This window comes from Pteropus vampyrus, unplaced genomic scaffold (genome assembly GCF_000151845.1).
Source record: "Pteropus vampyrus isolate Shadow unplaced genomic scaffold, Pvam_2.0 Scaffold1000003901, whole genome shotgun sequence".
NCBI lineage: Eukaryota > Metazoa > Chordata > Mammalia > Chiroptera > Pteropodidae > Pteropus > Pteropus vampyrus.
Window position 1 is genome coordinate 17,214 of NW_011918303.1, and position 23,467 is coordinate 40,680.

Here is a 23,467-nt window from a genome sequence, read left to right on the forward strand (position 1 = left end):
CCGAGATCCACAAATCAGAGCCCAAACCTGAAGCGACCCAAGGATTTGAACGGGGTGAAATTACAAGCATTTTTTATCCATTGATCGATCGATCGATTGATTGATTTCCTCATTCGTTCATTTCTTTATTTTTGTTTATCGATTTGTTCGTTTGTATGCCCAAGGAGCGTGGTGATAGGTGAAGTAAGCTCGAATCAAGTATGACAAGCAAGTTCAGCGTTAGCACTCCCATAGCAGAAAGGGCGACTTGACTCGGAGAGAGCCCGTGCACCCTGCCCTTTCTAGGTCCCCTGCTCAGGATCTCGCAGTCCTGAGTCCCTGGGAAAGTGAGCTGCTGGGTCTTTTTTTATTCCTTTGTACCTTTGTGGGCTTTCTCAATTTTCTCTAATGGGCACGGATTAATTCTGAGTCCTAAGGTAGGTGCAGTATCTATCAATATTCAAGGAACAGCCCTGGATGTGATGTTTTACTCCACAGTCACGATGCATTCTTCTGTGCTTCCACTGGAGGGCAGCAGAAGCACACCAAACGCAAATCCTCTTTGGTCTGCAGGTGAACACTGCTGCTAAGAGCTCAGTTCTTTTGCCATGTTCCTTACTGAAAAGATTCGTCATGACTTGTGCTTTTCCGATCCATTGACTATATACTCGCTGCAGGAATTGATATATAGGAGAAAACACAAGTCCCCTGGGGACACGCTCTGCCGATCCAAGCAAGGTTGAGAACTGGCGTTTATCTTCAGGTTTAGGCGTATGTGATGGATAGAGGCATGCACACATTTGGAAATGAAATGTGCCCCCTGCGCAATCGTTTTATCACCTGCCCTTTCAACTCAGATGTCTCTGGAGCCTTTTTCCGTTTCTCTAATGTTTTATTTTTTTGTTTTTGATGTATGTTTTCGAAAGGTTGCCTCGTGTTCCAGCCGGTGGACGCATTGGAACGCGCCTAAGGCATTGCCACGTGGCCATTTAGGCTGTCTTCACTGGCTTTCCACGATCGAAAGTGTCCTGTGCATAAAAAGTGAGACGGTCACGCAAGCGGTCCTCCCTCACATCTGATCCAGGTGAGTGTTTTTGCCATCGTTGCTTCGTAAGTTTTCAAGCCGGAAGAGGTGGCAGGCCGGTTGCAAGGTCTCTCTACGGAACGAACATCTCTCCTTTGATCCCTAACTCCCCATGACCTAAAGTTGGTTTTCAGGTTTCCTACCCTTGATCTCAGTCTTTCCTTCAGAAGGTGGTTCCATGGACACTATAGTCTTGCTCGAGTTTTGAAATTCTCCCCATCAAGGTAGTTTCCGGTGCATATGCTTTATTCGCTTTATTTCGATTTCTAGATTGACCCGTGTGGATATAGACCTAGTTAATTTTACATGCTCTGTTACGATTTCTTTCTACATGAAAATGATTCACACACTTGCTATCGCTCAGCATTTCAGTTGGTTTGTCAACACCGAGAATCACGGGTCTTTTGTTGGGGCCTGTCCCCTTCGGCTTGTCTAGGGCCTCAGCCACCATTCGAATTTCTTGTCTCCTGGACTCGTTGGAAAGGATCCCTGCCCATAATTTCCACCTGCGTCTTCTCCTTCTGTCCTCCTCCTCGTCCTCTTCCTCCTCCTCCTTCACCTCCTCCTCCTCCTCCTCTACCTCCTCCTCCTCCTCCTCCTTGAAAACAGACGAATGAACTTCACTAGTTGAGAATGCCCAAGAATGGTAATGAGGACGGTTCTGTCCTGCATTTGGGAAGGGGTTTGATGGTTCCCAGTTTCCGGTGACGAGGAGGGAGTCTGCCTGGTGCGAGTAGGTGTGAGCGGGGGAGCAGAGGACGCCGGGACGCCGAGAAGCCGCGGTCCCGGGCCGGTGGGAGGAGCTTCGTCCCCGTGCCAGCTGACCCGCCGACGGACCGCAGTGTGAGGGGCGCTCGGGCCAGGTCGCTCGGCCCAGAAGGGCTCTACTCGGAGTCGGAAAGAGCTGGCTTGCAATCGTGCCGCTGCGGCTTCCGAGTGCTGGGACCTGTGGCCAAATGGTACCTGCGGCTCGGCCTCAGATCCCTCGCTAAGAGCGGGATGAGCTGGCGGGGCTGTGGCGGAGTGAGATGAGGCGTGTGTGCTGGGGGCCGGTGCCGGCCCACGGGAAGATCTCGGTCCGTGGCGCCCGCTCACGGCTGTGATGAAAACGTGCACGGGGTGCGGGCCGCCTGGGGCCTGGCCCAGCGTCCGACCCTGAGCACGGGGAGCGGGGAGCGGGGAGCCGGTGTTGGAGGAGCCGAGATGCCCGGGTCGGGGTGACCGGACCTCGGCGAAGGGGCGTCAGTGGCGAGCAGCGCCGGCGCAGACGGCGTGTCGGGGCCGCAGGCCGGCTGGCAGGAGCGCGCCGCGCGCGGATGGCTTGGCTGTGGTTTCCGCTAGAGGCGTGAGGATGCGTGGAGCACGGAGAGCGCGGTCGGCCTTCGCCAACGACCTCGTGTGTGTTTGGACTCTGAGAAAAATGGCCTCGTGCCGCTTCATCCGCGTCACCACGGTGACCAGCTGAACGGGATCCCTTTATTCGGTCACCCGTGTCCTGAAGCAGTGCCTGTCAGTGCGGATCTGGGCCCCAGTGGTCAGTGGGAGATGCCTGGGGACACTTGGGCTTGGCCCGAACACAGGGTGCTGCTGGCTTCTGATGGGTAGAGGCCGTTAACGGCAGCCGTTAACGGGGATGCCGTTAACGGCCTGCGCCGCGCGCCACAGCCCCGCACGGCGCGTCGACCGGGCCCGAGTGTCGCCGGCGTGAGGTCGAGTATCCCGGGATGGAAGAGTCGTTTCTCGCCAAACGACTGTGTGCCCGCCTCGGGAACGGGAGCAGGTCAGGGCGAGGACGACGCGGTCCCCGGCGTCCAGCGTCCAGTGTCGGGGGAAGCCAGTTGAGATGAGCCACCGGGTTCAGCTTGGTGATGGCCGTCCGGGGCAGATCTGGCTGGGGAAGTCGCATGGAGAGGGTCCCCGCTGGTTCGCGGGGGCCCCGAGGGGTCTCCGGGGAGAGGGCGTGTCCAGCCCATTGGGGAAAGGGCGGAACCGTTAGCCAGGGAAGGGGCGAGGGCAGCCAGCCCTGGGAAAGGTTTCTGGGCCTGGAAGCGGCTCAGGCCACGGCCCCGCCCCGTCGTCCACTTCCCCCGCCTCCAGGCCTCTTTAGGCCACACCCTCCGGCCGCCCATTGTTTGGCTCAGCTGTATGAAGTTTCCTTTCTGACGTGATCAGCATCCAGACCCTGAAGGGAACAGGTTAACAATTTTGTGTCCTATGGAACAGTGAGAAAGGCCTGCACGGCCAAAGGAAGACGAAACAAATCCAAACAAGAGCGCTGCCACCCAAACCAAATCAAATCGAACCCAACCCAAAAGATGAGAAACAGAGGTAAAGGGTTAGAAAGTGATCATTGAGGCGGATATTGGCAACAGACACGAGAAAGGTCTCACGTACCCGATTCTGGCAGAGCGGAAAATCCAAATGCAAAAATTAAGAATCGAACGGTTAAACAGGCAATCGAAAATGAGGACGTCCACAGAGGGGTACGAGGAAACACACACGACTAGCAGACAGGAAGAAGATGTGGAACCTTACTCAGAATCAAAGAAATGCAAACCGAAACGGTCGCGGCCGATCATTTTCTACCTTACAAGTTGCCCAGCGTGAAAAGAAAGTGATCGCTGACAGCCGCTAGTGTGCAGGATCGGATCGCGGATGGGAAACGTGTCCTCGTGCGTTGGTTGCCAAACATGAAGTGCTACAACTTTCCGAAGGACAAGTCGACACTATCTGCTAGATCTATCCATCCTGCAGCCGCTGAGCAGAACGCTGTTTGGGATCTGCACGGTAGAAATATTCATCTAATTTCGCCAAGATATGGACTCAGATACAGATGCAGAGATATGTTACATCGTGTAGAACAGGTGTTCGTGGCAACATGTTTTTAGCATCGCCAAAGAAAAACGATAAAAAGAGAAAGAGGAAAGAGAAAAGAAACCGAGATCCACAAATCAGAGCCCAAACCTGAAGCGACCCAAGGATTTGAACGGGGTGAAATTACAAGCATTTTTTATCCATTGATCGATCGATCGATTGATTGATTTCCTCATTCGTTCATTTCTTTATTTTTGTTTATCGATTTGTTCGTTTGTATGCCCAAGGAGCGTGGTGATAGGTGAAGTAAGCTCGAATCAAGTATGACAAGCAAGTTCAGCGTTAGCACTCCCATAGCAGAAAGGGCGACTTGACTCGGAGAGAGCCCGTGCACCCTGCCCTTTCTAGGTCCCCTGCTCAGGATCTCGCAGTCCTGAGTCCCTGGGAAAGTGAGCTGCTGGGTCTTTTTTTATTCCTTTGTACCTTTGTGGGCTTTCTCAATTTTCTCTAATGGGCACGGATTAATTCTGAGTCCTAAGGTAGGTGCAGTATCTATCAATATTCAAGGAACAGCCCTGGATGTGATGTTTTACTCCACAGTCACGATGCATTCTTCTGTGCTTCCACTGGAGGGCAGCAGAAGCACACCAAACGCAAATCCTCTTTGGTCTGCAGGTGAACACTGCTGCTAAGAGCTCAGTTCTTTTGCCATGTTCCTTACTGAAAAGATTCGTCATGACTTGTGCTTTTCCGATCCATTGACTATATACTCGCTGCAGGAATTGATATATAGGAGAAAACACAAGTCCCCTGGGGACACGCTCTGCCGATCCAAGCAAGGTTGAGAACTGGCGTTTATCTTCAGGTTTAGGCGTATGTGATGGATAGAGGCATGCACACATTTGGAAATGAAATGTGCCCCCTGCGCAATCGTTTTATCACCTGCCCTTTCAACTCAGATGTCTCTGGAGCCTTTTTCCGTTTCTCTAATGTTTTATTTTTTTGTTTTTGATGTATGTTTTCGAAAGGTTGCCTCGTGTTCCAGCCGGTGGACGCATTGGAACGCGCCTAAGGCATTGCCACGTGGCCATTTAGGCTGTCTTCACTGGCTTTCCACGATCGAAAGTGTCCTGTGCATAAAAAGTGAGACGGTCACGCAAGCGGTCCTCCCTCACATCTGATCCAGGTGAGTGTTTTTGCCATCGTCGCTTCGTAAGTTTTCAAGCCGGAAGAGGTGGCAGGCCGGTTGCAAGGTCTCTCTACGGAACGAACATCTCTCCTTTGATCCCTAACTCCCCATGACCTAAAGTTGGTTTTCAGGTTTCCTACCCTTGATCTCAGTCTTTCCTTCAGAAGGTGGTTCCATGGACACTATAGTCTTGCTCGAGTTTTGAAATTCTCCCCATCAAGGTAGTTTCCGGTGCATATGCTTTATTCGCTTTATTTCGATTTCTAGATTGACCCGTGTGGATATAGACCTAGTTAATTTTACATGCTCTGTTACGATTTATTTCTACATGAAAATGATTCACACACTTGCTATCGCTCAGCATTTCAGTTGGTTTGTCAACACCGAGAATCACGGGTCTTTGGTTGGGGCCTGTCCCCTTCGGCTTGTCTAGGGCCTCAGCCACCATTCGAATTTCTTGTCTCCTGGACTCGTTGGAAAGGATCCCTGCCCATAATTGAAAGGATCCCTGCCCATAATTTCCACCTGCGTCTTCTCCTTCTGTCCTCCTCCTCGTCCTCGTCCTCCTCCTCCTCCTCCTCCTCCTCCTTGAAAACAGACGAATGAACTTCACTAGTTGAGAATGCCCAAGAATGGTAATGAGGACGGTTCTGTCCTGCATTTGGGAAGGGGTTTGATGGTTCCCAGTTTCCGGTGACGAGGAGGGAGTCTGCCTGGTGCGAGTAGGTGTGAGCAGGGGAGCAGAGGACGCCGGGACGCCGAGAAGCCGCGGTCCCGGGCCGGTGGGAGGAGCTTCGTCCCCGTGCCAGCTGACCCGCCGACGGACCGCAGTGTGAGGGGCGCTCGGGCCAGGTCGCTCGGCCCAGAAGGGCTCCACTCGGAGTCGGAAAGAGCTGGCTTGCAATCGTGCCGCTGCGGCTTCCGAGTGCTGGGACCTGTGGCCAAATGGTACCTGCGGCTCGGCCTCAGATCCCTCGCTAAGAGCGGGATGAGCTGGCGGGGCTGTGGCGGAGTGAGATGAGGCGTGTGTGCTGGGGGCCGGTGCCGGCCCACGGGAAGATCTCGGTCCGTGGCGCCCGCTCACGGCTGTGATGAAAACGTGCACGGGGTGCGGGCCGCCTGGGGCCTGGCCCAGCGTCCGACCCTGAGCACGGGGAGCGGGGAGCGGGGAGCGGGGAGCGGGGAGCGGGGAGCGGGGAGCCGGTGTTGGAGGAGCCGAGATGCCCGGGTCGGGGTGACCGGACCTCGGCGAAGGGGCGTCAGTGGCGAGCAGCGCCGGCGCAGACGGCGTGTCGGGGCCGCAGGCCGGCTGGCAGGAGCGCGCCGCGCGCGGATGGCTTGGCTGTGGTTTCCGCTAGAGGCGTGAGGATGCGTGGAGCACGGAGAGCGCGGTCGGCCTTCGCCAACGACCTCGTGTGTGTTTGGACTCTGAGAAAAATGGCCTCGTGCCGCTTCATCCGCGTCACCACGGTGACCAGCTGAACGGGATCCCTTTATTCGGTCACCCGTGTCCTGAAGCAGTGCCTGTCAGTGCGGATCTGGGCCCCAGTGGTCAGTGGGAGATGCCTGGGGACACTTGGGCTTGGCCCGAACACAGGGTGCTGCTGGCTTCTGATGGGCAGAGGCCGTTAACGGCAGCCGTTAACGGGGATGCCGTTAACGGCCTGCGCCGCGCGCCACAGCCCCGCACGGCGCGTCGACCGGGCCCGAGTGTCGCCGGCGTGAGGTCGAGTATCCCGGGATGGAAGAGTCGTTTCTCGCCAAACGACTGTGTGCCCGCCTCGGGAACGGGAGCAGGTCAGGGCGAGGACGACGCGGTCCCCGGCGTCCAGCGTCCAGTGTCGGGGGAAGCCAGTTGAGATGAGCCACCGGGTTCAGCTTGGTGATGGCCGTCCGGGGCAGATCTGGCTGGGGAAGTCGCATGGAGAGGGTCCCCGCTGGTTCGCGGGGGCCCCGAGGGGTCTCCGGGGAGAGGGCGTGTCCAGCCCATTGGGGAAAGGGCGGAACCGTTAGCCAGGGAAGGGGCGAGGGCAGCCAGCCCTGGGAAAGGTTTCTGGGCCTGGAAGCGGCTCAGGCCATGGCCCCGCCCCGTCGTCCACTTCCCCCGCCTCCAGGCCTCTTTAGGCCACACCCTCCGGCCGCCCATTGTTTGGCTCAGCTGTATGAAGTTTCCTTTCTGACGTGATCAGCATCCAGACCCTGAAGGGAACAGGTTAACAATTTTGTGTCCTATGGAACAGTGAGAAAGGCCTGCACGGCCAAAGGAAGACGAAACAAATCCAAACAAGAGCGCTGCCACCCAAACCAAATCAAATCGAACCCAACCCAAAAGATGAGAAACAGAGGTAAAGGGTTAGAAAGTGATCATTGAGGCGCATATTGGCAACAGACACGAGAAAGGTCTCACGTACCCGATTCTGGCAGAGCGGAAAATCCAAATGCAAAAATTAAGAATCGAACGGTTAAACAGGCAATCGAAAATGAGGACGTCCACAGAGGGGTACGAGGAAACACACACGACTAGCAGACAGGAAGAAGATGTGGAACCTTACTCAGAATCAAAGAAATGCAAACCGAAACGGTCGCGGCCGATCATTTTCTACCTTACAAGTTGCCCAGCGTGAAAAGAAAGTGATCGCTGACAGCCGCTAGTGTGCAGGATCGGATCGCGGATGGGAAACGTGTCCTCGTGCGTTGGTTGCCAAACATGAAGTGCTACAACTTTCCGAAGGACAAGTCGACACTATCTACTAGATCTATCCATCCTGCAGCCGCTGAGCAGAACGCTGTTTGGGATCTGCACGGTAGAAATATTCATCTAATTTCGCCAAGATATGGACTCAGATACAGATGCAGAGATATGTTACATCGTGTAGAACAGGTGTTCGTGGCAACATGTTTTTAGCATCGCCAAAGAAAAACGATAAAAAGAGAAAGAGGAAAGAGAAAAGAAACCGAGATCCACAAATCGGAGCCCAAACCTGAAGCGACCCAAGGATTTGAACGGGGTGAAATTACAAGCATTTTTTATCCATTGATCGATCGATCGATCGATCGATTGATTTCCTCATTCGTTCATTTCTTTATTTTTGTTTATCGATTTGTTCGTTTGTATGCCCAAGGAGCGTGGTGATAGGTGAAGTAAGCTCGAATCAAGTATGACAAGCACGTTCAGCGTTAGCACTCCAATAGCAGAAAGGGCGACTTGACTCGGAGAGAGCCCGTGCACCCTGCCCTTTCTAGGTCCCCTGCTCAGGATCTCGCAGTCCTGAGTCCCTGGGAAAGTGAGCTGCTGGGTCTTTTTTTATTCCTTTGTACCTTTGTGGGCTTTCTCAATTTTCTCTAATGGGCACGGATTAATTCTGAGTCCTAAGGTAGGTGCAGTATCTATCAATATTCAAGGAACAGCCCTGGATGTGATGTTTTACTCCACAGTCACGATGCATTCTTCTGTGCTTCCACTGGAGGGCAGCAGAAGCACACCAAACGCAAATCCTCTTTGGTCTGCAGGTGAACACTGCTGCTAAGAGCTCAGTTCTTTTGCCATGTTCCTTACTGAAAAGATTCGTCATGACTTGTGCTTTTCCGATCCATTGACTATATACTCGCTGCAGGAATTGATATATAGGAGAAAACACAAGTCCCCTGGGGACACGCTCTGCCGATCCAAGCAAGGTTGAGAACTGGCGTTTATCTTCAGGTTTAGGCGTATGTGATGGATAGAGGCATGCACACATTTGGAAATGAAATGTGCCCCCTGCGCAATCGTTTTATCACCTGCCCTTTCAACTCAGATGTCTCTGGAGCCTTTTTCCGTTTCTCTAATGTTTTATTTTTTTTTGTTTTTGATGTATGTTTTCGAAAGGTTGCCTCGTGTTCCAGCCGGTGGACGCATTGGAACGCGCCTAAGGCATTGCCACGTGGCCATTTAGGCTGTCTTCACTGGCTTTCCACGATCGAAAGTGTCCTGTGCATAAAAAGTGAGACGGTCACGCAAGCGGTCCTCCCTCACATCTGATCCAGGTGAGTGTTTTTGCCATCGTCGCTTCTTAAGTTTTCAAGCCGGAAGAGGTGGCAGGCCGGTTGCAAGGTCTCTCTACGGAACGAACATCTCTCCTTTGATCCCTAACTCCCCATGACCTAAAGTTGGTTTTCAGGTTTCCTACCCTTGATCTCAGTCTTTCCTTCAGAAGGTGGTTCCATGGACACTATAGTCTTGCTCGAGTTTTGAAATTCTCCCCATCAAGGTAGTTTCCGGTGCATATGCTTTATTCGCTTTATTTCGATTTCTAGATTGACCCGTGTGGATATAGACCTAGTTAATTTTACATGCTCTGTTACGATTTCTTTCTACATGAAAATGATTCACACACTTGCTATCGCTCAGCATTTCAGTTGGTTTGTCAACACCGAGAATCACGGGTCTTTTGTTGGGGCCTGTCCCCTTCGGCTTGTCTAGGGCCTCAGCCACCATTCGAATTTCTTGTCTCCTGGACTCGTTGGAAAGGATCCCTGCCCATAATTTCCACCTGCGTCTTCTCCTTCTGTCCTCCTCCTCGTCCTCGTCCTCCTCCTCCTCCTCCTCCTCCTCTTCCTCCTCCTCCTCCTCCTCCTTGAAAACAGACGAATGAACTTCACTAGTTGAGAATGCCCAAGAATGGTAATGAGGACGGTTCTGTCCTGCATTTGGGAAGGGGTTTGATGGTTCCCAGTTTCCGGTGACGAGGAGGGAGTCTGCCTGGTGCGAGTAGGTGTGAGCAGGGGAGCAGAGGACGCCGGGACGCCGAGAAGCCGCGGTCCCGGGCCGGTGGGAGGAGCTTCGTCCCCGTGCCAGCTGACCCGCCGACGGACCGCAGTGTGAGGGGCGCTCGGGCCAGGTCGCTCGGCCCAGAAGGGCTCCACTCGGAGTCGGAAAGAGCTGGCTTGCAATCGTGCCGCTGCGGCTTCCGAGTGCTGGGACCTGTGGCCAAATGGTACCTGCGGCTCGGCCTCAGATCCCTCGCTAAGAGCGGGATGAGCTGGCGGGGCTGTGGCGGAGTGAGATGAGGCGTGTGTGCTGGGGGCCGGTGCCGGCCCACGGGAAGATCTCGGTCCGTGGCGCCCGCTCACGGCTGTGATGAAAACGTGCACGGGGTGCGGGCCGCCTGGGGCCTGGCCCAGCGTCCGACCCTGAGCACGGGGAGCGGGGAGCGGGGAGCGGGGAGCGGGGAGCGGGGAGCCGGTGTTGGAGGAGCCGAGATGCCCGGGTCGGGGTGACCGGACCTCGGCGAAGGGGCGTCAGTGGCGAGCAGCGCCGGCGCAGACGGCGTGTCGGGGCCGCAGGCCGGCTGGCAGGAGCGCGCCGCGCGCGGATGGCTTGGCTGTGGTTTCCGCTAGAGGCGTGAGGATGCGTGGAGCACGGAGAGCGCGGTCGGCCTTCGCCAACGACCTCGTGTGTGTTTGGACTCTGAGAAAAATGGCCTCGTGCCGCTTCATCCGCGTCACCACGGTGACCAGCTGAACGGGATCCCTTTATTCGGTCACCCGTGTCCTGAAGCAGTGCCTGTCAGTGCGGATCTGGGCCCCAGTGGTCAGTGGGAGATGCCTGGGGACACTTGGGCTTGGCCCGAACACAGGGTGCTGCTGGCTTCTGATGGGCAGAGGCCGTTAACGGCAGCCGTTAACGGGGATGCCGTTAACGGCCTGCGCCGCGCGCCACAGCCCCGCACGGCGCGTCGACCGGGCCCGAGTGTCGCCGGCGTGAGGTCGAGTATCCCGGGATGGAAGAGTCGTTTCTCGCCAAACGACTGTGTGCCCGCCTCGGGAACGGGAGCAGGTCAGGGCGAGGACGACGCGGTCCCCGGAGTCCAGCGGCCAGTGTCGGGGGAAGCCAGTTGAGAAGAGCCACCGGGTTCAGCTTGGTGATCGCCGTCCGGGGCAGATCGGGCTGGGGAAGTCGCAAGGAGAGGGTCCCCGCTGGTTCGCGGGGGCCCCGAGGGGTCTCCGGGGAGAGGGCGTGTCCAGCCCCTGGGGAAAGGGCGGAACCGTTAGCCAGGGCAGGGGCGAGGGCAGCCAGCCCTGGGAAAGGTTTCTGGGCCTGGAAGCGGCTCAGGCCATGGCCCCGCCCCGTCGTCCACTTCCCCCGCCTCCAGGCCTCTTTAGGCCACACCCTCCGGCCGCCCATTGTTTGGCTCAGCTGTATGAAGTTTCCTTTCTGACGTGATCAGCATCCAGACCCTGAAGGGAACAGGTTAACAATTTTGTGTCCTATGGAACAGTGAGAAAGGCCTGCACGGCCAAAGGAAGACGAAACAAATCCAACAAGAGCACTGCCACCCAAACCAAATCAAATCGAACCCAACCCAAAAGATGAGAAACAGAGGTAAAGGGTTAGAAAGTGATCATTGAGGCGGATATTGGCAACAGACACGAGAAAGGTCTCACGTACCCGATTCTGGCAGAGCGGAAAATCCAAATGCAAAAATTAAGAATCGAACGGTTAAACAGGCAATCGAAAATGAGGACGTCCACAGAGGGGTACGAGGAAACACACACGACTAGCAGACAGGAAGAAGATGTGGAACCTTACTCAGAATCAAAGAAATGCAAACCGAAAGGGTCACGGCCGATCATTTTCTACCTTACAAGTTGCCCAGCGTGAAAAGAAAGTGATCGCTGACAGCCGCTAGTGTGCAGGATCGGATCGCGGATGGGAAACGTGTCCTCGTGCGTTGGTTGCCAAACATGAAGTGCTACAACTTTCCGAAGGACAAGTCGACACTATCTGCTAGATCTATACATCCTGCAGCCGCTGAGCAGAACGCTGTTTGGGATCTGCACGGTAGAAATATTCATCTAATTTCGCCAAGATATGGACTCAGATACAGATGCAGAGATATGTTACATCGTGTAGAACAGGTGTTCGTGGCAACATGTTTTTAGCATCGCCAAAGAAAAACGATAAAAAGAGAAAGAGGAAAGAGAAAAGAAACCGAGATCCACAAATCGGAGCCCAAACCTGAAGCGACCCAAGGATTTGAACGGGGTGAAATTACAAGCATTTTTTATCCATTGATCGATCGATCGATCGATCGATTGATTTCCTCATTCGTTCATTTCTTTATTTTTGTTTATCGATTTGTTCGTTTGTATGCCCAAGGAGCGTGGTGATAGGTGAAGTAAGCTCGAATCAAGTATGACAAGCACGTTCAGCGTTAGCACTCCAATAGCAGAAAGGGCGACTTGACTCGGAGAGAGCCCGTGCACCCTGCCCTTTCTAGGTCCCCTGCTCAGGATCTCGCAGTCCTGAGTCCCTGGGAAAGTGAGCTGCTGGGTCTTTTTTTATTCCTTTGTACCTTTGTGGGCTTTCTCAATTTTCTCTAATGGGCACGGATTAATTCTGAGTCCTAAGGTAGGTGCAGTATCTATCAATATTCAAGGAACAGCCCTGGATGTGATGTTTTACTCCACAGTCACGATGCATTCTTCTGTGCTTCCACTGGAGGGCAGCAGAAGCGCACCAAACGCAAATCCCCTTTGGTCTGCAGGTGAACACTGCTGCTAAGAGCTCAGTTCTTTTGCCATGTTCCTTACTGAAAAGATTCGTCATGACTTGTGCTTTTCCGATCCATTGACTATATACTCGCTGCAGGAATTGATATATAGGAGAAAACACAAGTCCCCTGGAGACACGCTCTGCCGATCCAAGCAAGGTTGACGAACTGGCGTTTATCTTCAGGTTTCGGCGTATGTGATGGATAGAGGCATGCACACATTTGGAAATGAAATGTGCCCCCCGCGCAATCGTTTTATCTCCTGCCCTTTCAACTCAAATGTCTCTGGAGCCCTTTTCCGTTTCTCTAATTTTTTATTTTTTTTTGTTTTTGATGTATGTTTTCGAAAGGTTGCCTCGTGTTCCAGCCGGTGGACGCATTGGAACGCGCCTAAGGCATTGCCACGTGGCCATTTAGGCTGTCTTCACCGGCTTTCCACGATCGAAAGTGTCCTGTGCATAAAAAGTGAGACAGTCACGCAAGTGGTCCTCCCTCAGATCTGATCCAGGTGAGTGTTTTTGCCATCGTCGCTTCTTAAGTTTTCAAGCCGGAAGAGGTGGCAGGCCGGTTGCAAGGTCTCTCTACGGAACGAACATCTCTCCTTTGATCCCTAACTCCCCATGACCTAAAGTTGGTTTTCAGGTTTCCTACCCTTGATCTCAGTCTTTCCTTCAGAAGGTGGTTCCATGGACACTATAGTCTTGCTCGAGTTTTGAAATTCTCCCCATCAAGGTTGTTTCCGGTGCATATGCTTTATTCGCTTTATTTCGATTTCTAGATTGACCCGTGTGGATATAGACCTAGTTAATTTTACATGCTCTGTTACGATTTCTTTCTACATGAAAATGATTCACACACTTGCTATCGCTCAGCATTTCAGTTGGTTTGTCAACACCGAGAATCACGGGTCTTTTGTTGGGGCCTGTCCCCTTCGGCTTGTCTAGGGCCTCAGCCACCATTCGAATTTCTTGTCTCCTGGACTCGTTGGAAAGGATCCCTGCCCATAATTTCCACCTGCGTCTTCTCCTTCTGTCCTCCTCCTCGTCCTCTTCCTCCTCCTCCTCCTCCTCCTCCTCCTCCTCTTCCTCCTCCTCCTCCTCCTCCTTGAAAACAGACGAATGAACTTCACTAGTTGAGAATGCCCAAGAATGGTAATGAGGACGGTTCTGTCCTGCATTTGGGAAGGGGTTTGATGGTTCCCAGTTTCCGGTGACGAGGAGGGAGTCTGCCTGGTGCGAGTAGGTGTGAGCGGGGGAGCAGAGGACGCCGGGACGCCGAGAAGCCGCGGTCCCGGGCCGGTGGGAGGAGCTTCGTCCCCGTGCCAGCTGACCCGCCGACGGACCGCAGTGTGAGGGGCGCTCGGGCCAGGTCGCTCGGCCCAGAAGGGCTCCACTCGGAGTCGGAAAGAGCTGGCTTGCAATCGTGCCGCTGCGGCTTCCGAGTGCTGGGACCTGTGGCCAAATGGTACCTGTGGCTCGGCCTCAGATCCCTCGCTAAGAGCGGGATGAGCTGGCGGGGCTGTGGCGGAGTGAGATGAGGCGTGTGTGCTGGGGGCCGGTGCCGGCCCACGGGAAGATCTCGGTCCGTGGCGCCCGCTCACGGCTGTGATGAAAACGTGCACGGGGTGCGGGCCGCCTGGGGCCTGGCCCAGCGTCCGACCCTGAGCACGGGGAGCGGGGAGCGGGGAGCCGGTGTTGGAGGAGCCGAGATGCCCGGGTCGGGGTGACCGGACCTCGGCGAAGGGGCGTCAGTGGCGAGCAGCGCCGGCGCAGACGGCGTGTCGGGGCCGCAGGCCGGCTGGCAGGAGCGCGCCGCGCGCGGATGGCTTGGCTGTGGTTTCCGCTAGAGGCGTGAGGATGCGTGGAGCACGGAGAGCGCGGTCGGCCTTCGCCAACGACCTCGTGTGTGTTTGGACTCTGAGAAAAATGGCCTCGTGCCGCTTCATCCGCGTCACCACGGTGACCAGCTGAACGGGATCCCTTTATTCGGTCACCCGTGTCCTGAAGCAGTGCCTGTCAGTGCGGATCTGGGCCCCAGTGGTCAGTGGGAGATGCCTGGGGACACTTGGGCTTGGCCCGAACACAGGGTGCTGCTGGCTTCTGATGGGCAGAGGCCGTTAACGGCAGCCGTTAACGGGGATGCCGTTAACGGCCTGCGCCGCGCGCCACAGCCCCGCACGGCGCGTCGACCGGGCCCGAGTGTCGCCGGCGTGAGGTCGAGTATCCCGGGATGGAAGAGTCGTTTCTCGCCAAACGACTGTGTGCCCGCCTCGGGAACGGGAGCAGGTCAGGGCGAGGACGACGCGGTCCCCGGCGTCCAGCGTCCAGTGTCGGGGGAAGCCAGTTGAGATGAGCCACCGGGTTCAGCTTGGTGATGGCCGTCCGGGGCAGATCTGGCTGGGGAAGTCGCATGGAGAGGGTCCCCGCTGGTTCGCGGGGGCCCCGAGGGGTCTCCGGGGAGAGGGCGTGTCCAGCCCATTGGGGAAAGGGCGGAACCGTTAGCCAGGGAAGGGGCGAGGGCAGCCAGCCCTGGGAAAGGTTTCTGGGCCTGGAAGCGGCTCAGGCCATGGCCCCGCCCCGTCGTCCACTTCCCCCGCCTCCAGGCCTCTTTAGGCCACACCCTCCGGCCGCCCATTGTTTGGCTCAGCTGTATGAAGTTTCCTTTCTGACGTGATCAGCATCCAGACCCTGAAGGGAACAGGTTAACAATTTTGTGTCCTATGGAACAGTGAGAAAGGCCTGCACGGCCAAAGGAAGACGAAACAAATCCAAACAAGAGCGCTGCCACCCAAACCAAATCAAATCGAACCCAACCCAAAAGATGAGAAACAGAGGTAAAGGGTTAGAAAGTGATCATTGAGGCGCATATTGGCAACAGACACGAGAAAGGTCTCACGTACCCGATTCTGGCAGAGCGGAAAATCCAAATGCAAAAATTAAGAATCGAACGGTTAAACAGGCAATCGAAAATGAGGACGTCCACAGAGGGGTACGAGGAAACACACACGACTAGCAGACAGGAAGAAGATGTGGAACCTTACTCAGAATCAAAGAAATGCAAACCGAAACGGTCGCGGCCGATCATTTTCTACCTTACAAGTTGCCCAGCGTGAAAAGAAAGTGATCGCTGACAGCCGCTAGTGTGCAGGATCGGATCGCGGATGGGAAACGTGTCCTCGTGCGTTGGTTGCCAAACATGAAGTGCTACAACTTTCCGAAGGACAAGTCGACACTATCTGCTAGATCTATACATCCTGCAGCCGCTGAGCAGAACGCTGTTTGGGATCTGCACGGTAGAAATATTCATCTAATTTCGCCAAGATATGGACTCAGATACAGATGCAGAGATATGTTACATCGTGTAGAACAGGTGTTCGTGGCAACATGTTTTTAGCATCGCCAAAGAAAAACGATAAAAAGAGAAAGAGGAAAGAGAAAAGAAACTGAGATCCCCAAATCAGAGCCCAAACCTGAAGCGACCCAAGGATTTGAACGGGGTGAAATTACAAGCATTTTTTATCCATTGATCGATCGATCGATTGATTGATTTCCTCATTCGTTCATTTCTTTATTTTTGTTTATCGATTTGTTCGTTTGTATGCCCAAGGAGCGTGGTGATAGGTGAAGGAAGCTCGAATCAAGTATGACAAGCAAGTTCAGCGTTAGCACTCCAATAGCAGAAAGGGCGACTTGACTCGGAGAGAGCCCGTGCACCCTGCCCTTTCTAGGTCCCCTGCTCAGGATCTCGCAGTCCTGAGTCCCTGGGAAAGTGAGCTGCTGGGTCTTTTTTTATTCCTTTGTACCTTCGTGGGCTTTCTCAATTTTCTCTAATGGGCACGGATTAATTCCGAGTCCTAAGGTAGGTGCAGTATCTATCAATATTCAAGGAACAGCCCTGGATGTTATGTTTTACTCCACAGTCACGATGCATTCTTCTGTGCTTCCACTGGAGGGCAGCAGAAGCGCACCAAACGCAAATCCTCTTTGGTCTGCAGGTGAACACTGCTGCTAAGAGCTCAGTTCTTTTGCCATGTTCCTTACTGAAAAGATTCGTCATGCCTTGTGCTTTTCCGATCCATTGACTATATACTCGCTGCAGGAATTGATATATAGGAGAAAACACAAGTCCCCTGGAGACACGCTCTGCCGATCCAAGCAAGGTTGAGAACTGGCGTTTATCTTCAGGTTTAGGCGTATGTGATGGATAGAGGCATGCACACATTTGGAAATGAAATGTGCCCCCTGCGCAATCGTTTTATCACCTGCCCTTTCAACTCAGATGTCTCTGGAGCCTTTTTCCGTTTCTCTAATGTTTTATTTTTTTTGTTTTTGATGTATGTTTTCGAAAGGTTGCCTCGTGTTCCAGCCGGTGGACGCATTGGAACGCGCCTAAGGCATTGCCACGTGGCCATTTAGGCTGTCTTCACTGGCTTTCCACGATCGAAAGTGTCCTGTGCATAAAAAGTGAGACGGTCACGCAAGCGGTCCTCCCTCACATCTGATCCAGGTGAGTGTTTTTGCCATCGTCGCTTCGTAAGTTTTCAAGCCGGAAGAGGTGGCAGGCCGGTTGCAAGGTCTCTCTACGGAACGAACATCTCTCCTTTGATCCCTAACTCCCCATGACCTAAAGTTGGTTTTCAGGTTTCCTACCCTTGATCTCAGTCTTTCCTTCAGAAGGTGGTTCCATGGACACTATAGTCTTGCTCGAGTTTTGAAATTCTCCCCATCAAGGTAGTTTCCGGTGCATATGCTTTATTCGCTTTATTTCGATTTCTAGATTGACCCGTGTGGATATAGACCTAGTTAATTTTACATGCTCTGTTACGATTTCTTTCTACATGAAAATGATTCACACACTTGCTATCGCTCAGCATTTCAGTTGGTTTGTCAACACCGAGAATCACGGGTCTTTTGTTGGGGCCTGTCCCCTTCGGCTTGTCTAGGGCTTCAGCCACCATTCGAATTTCTTGTCTCCTGGACTCGTTGGAAAGGATCCCTGCCCATAATTTCCACCTGCGTCTTCTCCTTCTGTCCTCCTCCTCGTCCTCTTCCTCCTCCTCCTCCTCCTCCTCCTCCTCCTTGAAAACAGACGAATGAACTTCACTAGTTGAGAATGCCCAAGAATGGTAATGAGGACGGTTCTGTCCTGCATTTGGGAAGGGGTTTGATGGTTCCCAGTTTCCGGTGACGAGGAGGGAGTCTGCCTGGTGCGAGTAGGTGTGAGCAGGGGAGCAGAGGACGCCGGGACGCCGAGAAGCCGCGGTCCCGGGCCGGTGGGAGGAGCTTCGTCCCCGTGCCAGCTGACCCGCCGACGGACCGCAGTGTGAGGGGCGCTCGGGCCAGGTCGCTCGGCCCAGAAGGGCTCCACTCGGAGTCGGAAAGAGCTGGCTTGCAATCGTGCCGCTGCGGCTTCCGAGTGCTGGGACCTGTGGCCAAATGGTACCTGCGGCTCGGCCTCAGATCCCTCGCTAAGAGCGGGATGAGCTGGCGGGGCTGTGGCGGAGTGAGATGAGGCGTGTGTGCTGGGGGCCGGTGCCGGCCCACGGGAAGATCTCGGTCCGTGGCGCCCGCTCACGGCTGTGATGAAAACGTGCGCGGGCCGCCTGGGGCCTGGCCCAGCGTCCGACCCTGAGCACGGGGAGCGGGGAGCGGGGAGCGGGGAGCGGGGAGCGGGGAGCGGGGAGCCGGTGTTGGAGGAGCCGAGATGCCCGGGTCGGGGTGACCGGACCTCGGCGAAGGGGCGTCAGTGGCGAGCAGCGCCGGCGCAGACGGCGTGTCGGGGCCGCAGGCCGGCTGGCAGGAGCGCGCCGCGCGCGGATGGCTTGGCTGTGGTTTCCGCTAGAGGCGTGAGGATGCGTGGAGCACGGAGAGCGCGGTCGGCCTTCGCCAACGACCTCGTGTGTGTTTGGACTCTGAGAAAAATGGCCTCGTGCCGCTTCATCCGCGTCACCACGGTGACCAGCTGAACGGGATCCCTTTATTCGGTCACCCGTGTCCTGAAGCAGTGCCTGTCAGTGCGGATCTGGGCCCCAGTGGTCAGTGGGAGATGCCTGGGGACACTTGGGCTTGGCCCGAACACAGGGTGCTGCTGGCTTCTGATGGGCAGAGGCCGTTAACGGCAGCCGTTAACGGGGATGCCGTTAACGGCCTGCGCCGCGCGCCACAGCCCCGCACGGCGCGTCGACCGGGCCCGAGTGTCGCCGGCGTGAGGTCGAGTATCCCGGGATGGAAGAGTCGTTTCTCGCCAAACGACTGTGTGCCCGCCTCGGGAACGGGAGCAGGTCAGGGCGAGGACGACGCGGTCCCCGGCGTCCAGCGTCCAGTGTCGGGGGAAGCCAGTTGAGATGAGCCACCGGGTTCAGCTTGGTGATGGCCGTCCGGGGCAGATCGGGCTGGGGAAGTCGCATGGAGAGGGTCCCCGCTGGTTCGCGGGGGCCCGAGGGGTCTCCGGGGAGAGGGCGTGTCCAGCCGCTGGGGAAAGGGCGGAACCGTTAGCCAGGGAAGGGGCGAGGGCAGCCAGCCCTGGGAAAGGTTTCTGGGCCTGGAGGCGGCTCAGGCCATGGCCCCGCCCCGTCGTCCACTTCCCCCGCCTCCAGGCCTCTTTAGGCCACACCCTCCGGCCGCCCATTGTTTGGCTCAGCTGTATGAAGTTTCCTTTCTGACGTGATCAGCATCCAGACCCTGAAGGGAACAGGTTAACAATTTTGTGTCCTATGGAACAGTGAGAAAGGCCTGCACGGCCAAAGGAAGACGAAACAAATCCAAACAAGAGCACTGCCACCCAAGCCAAATCAAATCGAACCCAACCCAAAAGATGAGAAACAGAGGTAAAGGGTTAGAAAGTGATCATTGAGGCGGATATTGGCAACAGACACGAGAAAGGTCTCACGTACCCGATTCTGGCAGAGCGGAAAATCCAAATGCAAAAATTAAGAATCGAACGGTTAAACAGGCAATCGAAAATGAGGACGTCCACAGAGGGGTACGAGGAAACACACACGACTAGCAGACAGGAAGAAGATGTGGAACCTTACTCAGAATCAAAGAAATGCAAACCGAAAGGGTCACCGGCCGATCATTTTCTACCTTACAAGTTGCCCAGCGTGAAAAGAAAGTGATCGCTGACAGCCGCTAGTGTGCAGGATCGGATCGCGGATGGGAAACGTGTCCTCGTGCGTTGGTTGCCAAACATGAAGTGCTACAACTTTCCGAAGGACAAGTCGACACTATCTACTAGATCTATCCATCCTGCAGCCGCTGAGCAGAACGCTGTTTGGGATCTGCACGGTAGAAATATTCATCTAATTTCGCCAAGATATGGACTCAGATACAGATGCAGAGATATGTTACATCGTGTAGAACAGGTGTTCGTGGCAACATGTTTTTAGCATCGCCAAAGAAAAACGATAAAAAGAGAAAGAGGAAAGAGAAAAGAAACCGAGATCCACAAATCGGAGCCCAAACCTGAAGCGACCCAAGGATTTGAACGGGGTGAAATTACAAGCATTTTTTATCCATTGATCGATCGATCGATCGATCGATTGATTTCCTCATTCGTTCATTTCTTTATTTTTGTTTATCGATTTGTTCGTTTGTATGCCCAAGGAGCGTGGTGATAGGTGAAGTAAGCTCGAATCAAGTATGACAAGCACGTTCAGCGTTAGCACTCCAATAGCAGAAAGGGCGACTTGACTCGGAGAGAGCCCGTGCACCCTGCCCTTTCTAGGTCCCCTGCTCAGGATCTCGCAGTCCTGAGTCCCTGGGAAAGTGAGCTGCTGGGTCTTTTTTTATTCCTTTGTACCTTTGTGGGCTTTCTCAATTTTCTCTAATGGGCACGGATTAATTCTGAGTCCTAAGGTAGGTGCAGTATCTATCAATATTCAAGGAACAGCCCTGGATGTGATGTTTTACTCCACAGTCACGATGCATTCTTCTGTGCTTCCACTGGAGGGCAGCAGAAGCGCACCAAACGCAAATCCTCTTTGGTCTGCAGGTGAACACTGCTGCTAAGAGCTCAGTTCTTTTGCCATGTTCCTTACTGAAAAGATTCGTCATGACTTGTGCTTTTCCGATCCATTGACTATATACTCGCTGCAGGAATTGATATATAGGAGAAAACACAAGTCCCCTGGAGACACGCTCTGCCGATCCAAGCAAGGTTGACGAACTGGCGTTTATCTTCAGGTTTCGGCGTATGTGATGGATAGAGGCATGCACACATTTGGAAATGAAATGTGCCCCCCGCGCAATCGTTTTATCTCCTGCCCTTTCAACTCAGATGTCTCTGGAGCCTTTTTCCGTTTCTCTAATGTTTTATTTTTTTGTTTTTGATGTATGTTTTCGAAAGGTTGCCTCGTGTTCCAGCCGGTGGACGCATTGGAACGCGCCTAAGGCATTGCCACGTGGCCATTTAGGCTGTCTTCACTGGCTTTCCACGATCGAAAGTGTCCTGTGCATAAAAAGTGAGACAGTCACGCAAGTGGTCCTCCCTCAGATCTGATCCAGGTGAGTGTTTTTGCCATCGTCGCTTCTTAAGTTTTCAAGCCGGAAGAGGTGGCAGGCCGGTTGCAAGGTCTCTCTACGGAACGAACATCTCTCCTTTGATCCCTAACTCCCCATGACCTAAAGTTGGTTTTCAGGTTTCCTACCCTTGATCTCAGTCTTTCCTTCAGAAGGTGGTTCCATGGACACTATAGTCTTGCTCGAGTTTTGAAATTCTCCCCATCAAGGTAGTTTCCGGTGCATATGCTTTATTCGCTTTATTTCGATTTCTAGATTGACCCGTGTGGATATAGACCTAGTTAATTTTACATGCTCTGTTACGATTTCTTTCTACATGAAAATGATTCACACACTTGCTGTCGCTCAGCATTTCAGTTGGTTTGTCAACACCGAGAATCACGGGTCTTTTGTTGGGGCCTGTCCCCTTCGGCTTGTCTAGGGCCTCAGCCACCATTCGAATTTCTTGTCTCCTGGACTCGTTGGAAAGGATCCCTGCCCATAATTTCCACCTGCGTCTTCTCCTTCTGTCCTCCTCCTCGTCCTCGTCCTCCTCCTCCTCCTCCTCCTCCTCTTCCTCCTCCTCCTCCTCCTCCTTGAAAACAGACGAATGAACTTCACTAGTTGAGAATGCCCAAGAATGGTAATGAGGACGGTTCTGTCCTGCATTTGGGAAGGGGTTTGATGGTTCCCAGTTTCCGGTGACGAGGAGGGAGTCTGCCTGGTGCGAGTAGGTGTGAGCGGGGGAGCAGAGGACGCCGGGACGCCGAGAAGCCGCGGTCCCGGGCCGGTGGGAGGAGCTTCGTCCCCGTGCCAGCTGACCCGCCGACGGACCGCAGTGTGAGGGGCGCTCGGGCCAGGTCGCTCGGCCCAGAAGGGCTCCACTCGGAGTCGGAAAGAGCTGGCTTGCAATCGTGCCGCTGCGGCTTCCGAGTGCTGGGACCTGTGGCCAAATGGTACCTGCGGCTCGGCCTCAGATCCCTCGCTAAGAGCGGGATGAGCTGGCGGGGCTGTGGCGGAGTGAGATGAGGCGTGTGTGCTGGGGGCCGGTGCCGGCCCACGGGAAGATCTCGGTCCGTGGCGCCCGCTCACGGCTGTGATGAAAACGTGCACGGGGTGCGGGCCGCCTGGGGCCTGGCCCAGCGTCCGACCCTGAGCACGGGGAGCGGGGAGCGGGGAGCCGGTGTTGGAGGAGCCGAGATGCCCGGGTCGGGGTGACCGGACCTCGGCGAAGGGGCGTCAGTGGCGAGCAGCGCCGGCGCAGACGGCGTGTCGGGGCCGCAGGCCGGCTGGCAGGAGCGCGCCGCGCGCGGATGGCTTGGCTGTGGTTTCCGCTAGAGGCGTGAGGATGCGTGGAGCACGGAGAGCGCGGTCGGCCTTCGCCAACGACCTCGTGTGTGTTTGGACTCTGAGAAAAATGGCCTCGTGCCGCTTCATCCGCGTCACCACGGTGACCAGCTGAACGGGATCCCTTTATTCGGTCACCCGTGTCCTGAAGCAGTGCCTGTCAGTGCGGATCTGGGCCGCAGTTGTCAGTGGGAGATGCCTGGGGACACTTGGGCTTGGCCCGAACACAGGGTGCTGCTGGCTTCTGATGGGCAGAGGCCGTTAACGGCAGCCGTTAACGGGGATGCCGTTAACGGCCTGCGCCGCGCGCCACAGCCCCGCACGGCGCGTCGACCGGGCCCGAGTGTCGCCGGCGTGAGGTCGAGTATCCCGGGATGGAAGAGTCGTTTCTCGCCAAACGACTGTGTGCCCGCCTCGGGAACGGGAGCAGGTCAGGGCGAGGACGACGCGGTCCCCGGCGTCCAGCGTCCAGTGTCGGGGGAAGCCAGTTGAGATGAGCCACCGGGTTCAGCTTGGTGATGGCCGTCCGGGGCAGATCGGGCTGGGGAAGTCGCATGGAGAGGGTCCCCGCTGGTTCGCGGGGGCCCGAGGGGTCTCCGGGGAGAGGGCGTGTCCAGCCGCTGGGGAAAGGGCGGAACCGTTAGCCAGGGAAGGGGCGAGGGCAGCCAGCCCTGGGAAAGGTTTCTGGGCCTGGAAGCGGCTCAGGCCATGGCCCCGCCCCGTCGTCCACTTCCCCCGCCTCCAGGCCTCTTTAGGCCACACCCTCCGGCCGCCCATTGTTTGGCTCAGCTGTATGAAGTTTCCTTTCTGACGTGATCAGCATCCAGACCCTGAAGGGAACAAGTTAACAATTTTGTGTCCTATGGAACAGTGAGAAAGGCCTGCTCGGCCAAAGGAAGACGAAACAAATCCAAACCAGAGCACTGCCACCCAAACCAAATCAAATCGAACCCAACCCAAAAGATGAGAAACAGAGGTAAAGGGTTAGAAAGTGATCATTGAGGCGGATATTGGCAACAGACAC

At 55.1% G+C, this 23,467-nt stretch overlaps 1 long non-coding RNA gene across 2 annotated transcripts in view; it reads left to right on the top strand.

The window, feature by feature from the left end:
* Positions 1-23,467, top strand: part of LOC105311426 — a 44,471-nt gene that overhangs the window by 15,374 nt on the left and 5,630 nt on the right. For both annotated transcript variants that reach the window (XR_002778861.1, XR_897675.2), the window contains 6 exons: positions 906-1,063; positions 4,906-5,063; positions 8,932-9,089; positions 12,949-13,106; positions 16,947-17,104; positions 20,945-21,102. This is a non-coding gene — a long non-coding RNA (uncharacterized LOC105311426). The remainder of the gene's footprint in view (positions 1-905; positions 1,064-4,905; positions 5,064-8,931; positions 9,090-12,948; positions 13,107-16,946; positions 17,105-20,944; positions 21,103-23,467) is intronic.